The 7,996-nt window shown below is 35.9% G+C and overlaps 1 pseudogene; it reads right to left on the bottom strand.

Moving 5' to 3' along the window:
• Positions 1-57: 57 nt before the first annotated feature.
• On the bottom strand, positions 58-808 carry LOC121030274 (60S ribosomal protein L35a-like; annotated as a pseudogene).
• Positions 809-7,996: the final 7,188 nt, after the last annotated feature.

Consider the following 7,996-nt stretch of genomic DNA (forward strand, 5'->3'; position numbering starts at 1 on the left):
CTTTCTTTCTTTCTTTCTTTCTTTCTTTCTTTCTTTCTTTCTTTCTTTCTTTCTTTCTTTTTACAAGAGAACAAATCTATACCTTTATGTATTTACTTTTCAGTTAGTTTAAATCCTTGAGGGGGACATCATCACATGGATTCTGTGGCCAATAGCTTTAGTGGGCAGGTTGCTTTGGAATTTGGCATGAACCATGCCACTGTTTCCAGGAGCACGAGGTACTTCTTCCCAGATTACTCTGATTTTACTCTGTTTGCCACCAGGAGTCACTGTGTTGTTGTTTGCTTTGTATACATAAACACATCTCTTGCTTAGATAGAATTCAGTTTCCTCTTGAGCATAAACTCCTTCAATTTTAAGAAGAGCTTAAAGTCTGGTTCCAGAGACCCTACTTACAGCCACCAAAAATGGCTTTAGACCACAACCTTACAGACATATTTGTCGTTTTAGGAGTCCTGTTCTCAGTAGGCCTCCACAGGTTTCAAGATGATGGAAAGAGCTTGAATAGAACTTTCATAAATATTTTAATACAATATAAAGGAAATATAATCTGATATTTTTTATTTCTATGAATGTATCTATGTTTATCTTCAGATTCAACATTTAGATTTACGATGGAGTGTTGGAGACTTACCTTATCATGAGTTCAACTACACATTAATATTAGAATTTCAAATATGCATTAAAAGAGAATCTAGCCTTGTCACTTGGTATAGCATTTTCCTCTGATTCCATTTTTAGAACTGTTCTAACTTTTTGCAAATCTATCACTTTTCCCCCTCTAAGATGCAAGGTGAAAAGCAATCATCCTTAGCTTATTGCCATAACGCTTATACAAAGGGATATGGAAACCAGATTAATTGGTTAGATTAGCATCTATCATTTTTCTCTTTTGTCTCCCAGCTGTCTTCTCATAGAGGGAAATATCCAGCATTTTTGCACCACTGCCTCTAAAACAGCTCTGCTAACAGATGGTGACTTGAAGGAATACCATAGTTCATCATTAAATGTGGATGTCAAAATTTCTGAACATGTTGTGAGGAAATTGTTTAATTTTTTCCATTCTTAGGTGCTAACTCAGTTAAGAAAGTGCTGTAGGTCAGTGCTGGGAGCATCTTAGGGAATGAAGTGTGAAAAATATGCCACACCTCTGTTCAGAGACCTGATTTTATGATCCCAGCAAGTGCTGTCATTCATCCCTTGTGTGACTGAAGACACACTTTGAAGAAACTTCACTGTTCTTTGGAATCACCAGTGTCCTTAAAAACAGGTGAATGGATGAGTGTTTGAAATGTTCCAATGATGTCATGGATAAATGATATTGGAGATAAGACAATGCTCTACAAAAACTTTTTAGTGTATGATGGTAAATTATCAAAAGTCAAGTGAATGACCTTTTAAAGAAATGAAATGCTTCCAGATAAATAAAAGGCTTTAAAATGAAAGTTTATGGATATTAACTGCATTGCTTACTTTTGTGGCAGTGTTCTGCTCTTCCTAATTATCTGGGCTTCAATCATACTGGCCATTTGTGGGTCCTCAAATATGTCAGGCATTTTGTCTCATGGCTTTTGTGCATACTGTTTCTTTAGCTTAAAAGAAAGATGGTTTTGTCCAAAGCATGGTTTTTTCCCACATTTTATTTAGGTCAAATGTCACTTCCTTGGAAGTGGTAAGGTATTCCCTTACCTTATTGTTCTATTCCCCTGCTTTATTGTTCTTTATAACACTCAAAATCCTTCACTTGCTTATTTGTTGAATGTCTTTTCCATGAGAATGTGAGTTCTGTGAAAATGTTTGCTGTATGCACCGGAGTTAGGAAAGTGCCTGGAACTTGGCTAGCACATGTATGAGTTTGAATTGTCTTTTGATTCTGAGTTACAAAAAATGCAGCCAAGGGAGCCTTTAACTATAAGGACATTTACCTACACTTTACAAGACTGCTGAGTGTTGACTGTCACAAGGTTAGAGTGGACTTTTCCCTCTATATCTGCACTGCCATCTTTCATGTGTTGTACTTTGGTCCTTAGGTTTTTTGACTGTCAGACACAAGATGGCTGCCTCAGTTCTAGGCATTATGTTTATAATCTAGGCAAAAAGAGAAGGAAAGGGGTGACACTAGCAACCTTTGTCACTTTTATCAGGCAGTGGAGATGTTTGTACAGACTCCCAGGTGACTTTTGCTTACATGTTATTGAACAGAATTGTGTCATATAGCCACTCCTAGCTGAAAAGAAGGAGTCTGGAAGGTAAATATTAAAAATGTCCAAATGCTTTAGCAGAGGTAAGCAAAGGGGAAGAGGGTCTTGGGAATGGCCTATGGGATAGCTAGCTAATAGCATCTACTACAGTAGTCAACAAAAATTCATTGAATGAATGTTAGTCAAAATGATAAGAGCAGGAGTGCAGTAAATGGCTAAATTCCTGTTCATCAATATTAACTTCTTTAAGGAACTTGGATTTTTGGACAGTTAACTAAACCTAAGGAGAGCATAAGTATAGAATCAGATACAATGAAAAAAGCAAATGAAAGAAAATGATAAAAATGATAAAAGTGGGTAGCCATCATTTATTAAGGGCAAAACTTCCTCATAAAATTTCATAATTTAAACTATTAATTAGCTCAGGGAGGTCATACAGCCTAGTGATTAAATGAATCAGTAAACCTAAGTTTGAATTTTAGCTCATCTGGGTGAGTTGCTTAATTTTTCCAAGCCTCGGTTTTTTTCATCATTAAAGTGAAGATAATGAAGTCTTCAATTAGAAAATCCATGGGAACTAGGAGAGCCTAGCACTTAGCACTTTACTGAAAAAAGCCCAAAATTTACATATAAAACTAAGTAAAAAATACATGCAATTACTCAGATTTGCATTCACAATCTTAACTATTCTTTAGAAATAGTATTCTGTTTGGTGTGGTACTTAGCCTTTTTAACCTCTCAAATAAAATCTGGTCATATTTCCATATTTCTCGTATGCTTACTTTCAAAATGGCAAAAAACACTCGAGTAGATTATTGGACAGTCTCTTAAGGTAATTCTGCTTAAAAGAACAAATGGCTTGAATAGTTTAAATTATGAAATTTTATGAGACTAATACAAAACTGTAGTCTGTCATTAGTTTTTTGTGGTTCATTAGTTACAGTGCTTAGAAGTTGAATGCCACCTGGGTAAGGACGCATTAGATTATTTTCTGCAGGCATGTCTATCTTGATATAGTGCTGACTCTGTTATTCTTGCATCTAATGTATTCAAGTTGGCGTAGAAATGAAAGACATAATTCTCATTACATGTGCTAAGCCAGGCAGCAAGGGAAACAAGCCTGACTAAATGCTTGGATTTCACCCAATGGTGCAGCAAACTAATGTTGTTTCTGAAAATGAAAACTGTGTCTGTATTTGTCAGCTGGAAATGTCCAGGGCTTTGGAGAAAGTATGCAATAAATGGAGGACATTGTTTACTAAGTTAAACCCCTTTAACTCAAAGGCATTGAAATGAAGTTCTCTGTGAATAATAAAGGTGCTTGTGTTAATAACATAGAACTCTTTGGTGATTTTATGCTGAAGGACACATTGTATGACATTTTTATTTTAACATGATGCATTCCTTGGCAGCAGCAGCTAATAAAATTAGATTTTTTTTTTAAGTTTCAGAAACTGTTCAAATAGCTCTTGCAGGTCAACTGCATTGTCTGTAGTTTAAAAATTGGCATCTTTAAGGATTTCAGTTGTCTTTCTTTATTATAAACTTTGAACTTGACAGATTTTTTCTGTGATTAAAAAAATTAACCCACTGTATTTTGGTTAGATTCACTCTTATTTTAAGTACTAACCTGATTTTGAAGTAATCACTTCACAATTCCACATTTCTATTTCCTTCTCTGCTTAAAGCTTTCCAACCTTGTTTCTCACTATCTTGTTCTCCATTCAGTAAACTTGTAAAATGCATGATTATTTATTAGAATATGTGATGGGTCAAATGCCTGTTATTAATAATTACCTATTATAAAGTTGTAGGTTTTATTTATGATATTACAATGAAAACTGATTTCCATAAAAATTCTTTGTATTTCCTTCAAATATGGAACAATCTCACAAATGAATATTGTGTGAGAATAATTAACTGTGCATTAAGTAGCTGATGCTGGCAATAGGATTAAGACTACCTATTTCTTCAGGCAATTTTCATCTCATATTAATTTAATAAATCTTTTCTTTTAATGTACCTAAAACTCTTTTTCCTAAATAAAGTGTTCTGGGGTTTCATGCATAATTACTAACACAATGAACATTTCTATCTAGAAAATGGGAAAGACACAAATGTTCTTTGACGTGTGTGAAAAGAGTCCCAAATTTTATCTTTCATGGAATAAAGTGTTCATGGAATTATCATTACTGGTTGCCCATTCATTCTGGAAGGTTCTGAGTAAGTAAATGGAGTAAATGATTAAAGTGACTCATTACACGCCACTTTATGGAGTTTATTGAAAGTTAGGATCAACATAATTCCACTATGTCTGACTTTCAGTTGGGGCCTTTGGTGTGAAGGATTGTAGGGATTAATATGGCTTTTGTAGTAGTACGTCTACACACTTAGAATTCAATAGTATTTTGTCAATGCTTCCAAAATCTATATTTCATGGTCAGGTTTAGGAATGGTTGTTAGGACTCAGGCCAGGCACATATTTAGTCACCTTTATTCAATCAACAAACACTTATTGAGCATCTACATTCATCTATGGACTCTACTGAACCTGGCACTCTTCTACGATTTCTCCCATCTATGCTTTCTCATTGTGAATTCATGGAGTGTTTATTTGGGAACTTGTGGTAAATTGTGCCTGAGTCCCACGCTTTAGTCTCTTCTCCCTTAACTCCACTGATAGGACAGTCACAGGAAGTAACTGGTAAAAATTATTGTAGATGGTAAGAACATGAGTTTTGAGATCAAATACTTTTTGCAGGTTTGAGGATTTTGGAGTTCCATTTCAATTCTTATTTAACATTTTGAGAAATATGCGTGTGCCTAGAATCTGCTGTAATTTAAGTACTCAAGAAAAAATAAAGCTAAAAAAATCAGAATGCCAATATCCTTCACAATCTCTTTTTTTGTTTATAGCTGTTTGCAGCAGCTATGTCAAAGCTCTGCCCCACCACATCGTACCTCCTCTGGCTCATGACCTTAGAGAATGCTTCTTGACTCTGCTGAGGTGACCTAATCATCTGCTTTGGGATCCTTTGCAGCCACTTTCCTTCAGATGCAGTTGTTGCTTTCTTCAGCCCAGAATTATCCTTTCTTCCCCGAACTCACGTTCACATGGACCCATATTTCTATCTTCCTGGAAACCATGGTCTGGGACAAAGACCTGGGCCTTCTCCTTGTCCTCGTGGGTCCATATCAGCCCCCAAATAAGCCTACAATGATGAACATAAATTAGAAAATGTAATTATTATGTACTTTTTGTGACTAAGAAAAAAATTTGCTGAGTTCAAATATTACTTCAATGATTGACATTACTCTGGTGAGGTATTTAGGCTTTACCAGATTTTTTGGTACTTACCTTACAGATTGGAAGAGCTTAAAGAAAACATTTAATCGTAAAACATCTTATCTAAAATTTTAATATCTCTCCATCAATTCTGAAAAGAGAGCCTTTTAGAAAATGGCCTACCTGTAGTTTGTCTATGTGTGCCAAAGTCTATTAAAATGACATCAGGAATAAGCGCAAGGAGCCAAGTTTCCAAAGGCTTGTTGTTGTGCAGTATGAGCCAAAACACAGTCTTTTAAAATGAAACAGATTTATTTAATAATAGGATAAACAGAACAATAGGAGTCTCAGCAGGAGATAAGTAGAGAATGGTGGCACTGAACTGTATGATCACTTCGCCAAATGAAGGTTGATGATCTTACTAAATCACCAGTATCAATCAGTGTGGGAGCCATTATAATCTGTCACACTCCTGGAGAGGGAAAAAAACCCTGTTAAGGCATCCATCTGAAAGGGATGTTGCTTACTTGCTGCATATCCTTTGGCCACAAAATATTGACTGCAATTGTCAGGGAACTACAGTGCTTTCTTGTTTACTTTTTTATAACAGCTTTATTCAGATGTAATCTACATGCTGTAAATGTTACCCATTTAAAGTTTACAATTCAACCATTTTTATTATATTTACAGAGTTGTGCACAATTTTAGAATATTTTCATTACCCCATATAGAAACTCTGTACCAATGTAGCAGTCATTCCCCATTTCCTGCCAATGTTCCAGCCCTAGAAAATTACTAAATCTACTTTCTGTCTGTATAGATTTACCTATTCTGGAAAATTCCTTATAACAGAACCATGCAATATGTGGTCTTTTGGGACTAGCTTCTTTAACATAATGTTTTCAAGGTGTTAATAGAAGCTAAACCTGAGCAGTGGAAGGAACGCCACTGACAGAGTCCCAAGTCCTTGAGGGGGAAAGATAGAGACGTGAGCAGGAGGCAAGGACCGTGATAAATAAAGTATACATTAAAAGGCTGGAAGCAAAATCCTGACCTTGTGGATTCCAAAACCTTGGGGCTGACAGATCAAAAGCTACCTCTACTCTAGGGTAACCCCTAGACTCATTATAATGCATTTGCATCACAGGCACAGATCCCCGCCCTCCCACCCAGCATTGAGAAACCACCCACTGTACTTCACTTCTCCAAGCAGCCCTGAGAGACCCAATTATATCCAATTCCAAAACAACCTATGGCCCAGTCCCATTTCGCAGATCCTGCCAGCTCTCCCACCTGGAGAGTATACTTTCTTTTAATAAACGGCTCTGTGCTTGCTACTTTCCTTCTGGGCCATCTTTATTCCAAGTGAGGATCCCCTAAATCTCATGGGGAATCCAAGGACTGAGACTCCATTCACACAACGCTGGCACTCTTTCATCCATCCCTGACAAAGGGTCATCATCGTGTAGCATAAATTTGCAGTTTATTCCTTTTTATTGCCGAATAATATTCTATTGTGTGGATATATCACATTTTACTTATTCATCATTTGATGAATGTGGATGTAAATGATGAACAGAGATATATTCTTTCTGTAGTAAATTGAAGCAAATGTTTTAAGTTGTGCTGTAGCTTGTGCAGAAAGTGAAATGGTTGAGCAAAAGAGTGGAGAATTGGAACCTGAGTTGTAAAAAGTCAATGGATTTTTTTTTTTGCAAAAACAAATGTCTAATACTTCATTTTAAATCTTCTGCAATGTTGATTATGTTCTACCCTTCACTCTTACCTCCAACTGTCTGTTGAAAGTCAGTCACTGGCAGCTGACTCATGTGTTGAGAGTAGGTGGAAGAAATCAGAGAGACAGGCTGTATCCCTTGTTTGGGTTGTCAGCATTGAACAGACTTATGGTAATCATAGAAAGCAGAGAAGAGAACAAGAATTCAGATGCAAGAAATGATTCAGAGGCACCTTAAAGGAAACTAAGCCTCTCAGACTTCACAGAACTCTTAGGGAGGACACTGGAAACCCCAAAGACCACAAACAAGAGTTCTGATGGTATTCATCTCCACTTTTAGGTGCAGGGAACCCCTATCTGACATGCTTTGCTATGAAATATGACCAAAGTTTTAAAAAAACATTTATAAGTAAATGGGTCATTTAAAAAAATCGTGGTTTTGGTTTTTTTTTTTTTCTTTCTTTTTTGAGTAGATGATCTTGTTTGGCTTTGAGCATGCATAGGCCTGGATTTGGTTTAGGAAGAGTATGAATAAATGCAAGGAGAACAAAGATAGTATTCAAGTGTTCATATTTAAAAATAAGATTTTGCAGATTTAAAAGCTAAGCTATTATCTTCAGAAAGGATTCTCTAAATTCATTTATCTTTCTTTTTAACTTATCATAATCTAGGTCTGTGACTTATCTCTCTATATACAACTATTATCTATTATTAAAGTATATCATAGTTCTGATACGAATCAAATTTTCCTTACCAGGTATTTTGAAACTTTGT

The sequence above is a fragment of the Herpailurus yagouaroundi genome, unplaced genomic scaffold, assembly GCF_014898765.1.
Source record: "Herpailurus yagouaroundi ecotype Mexico unplaced genomic scaffold, PumYag 140, whole genome shotgun sequence".
Lineage (NCBI taxonomy): Eukaryota > Metazoa > Chordata > Mammalia > Carnivora > Felidae > Herpailurus > Herpailurus yagouaroundi.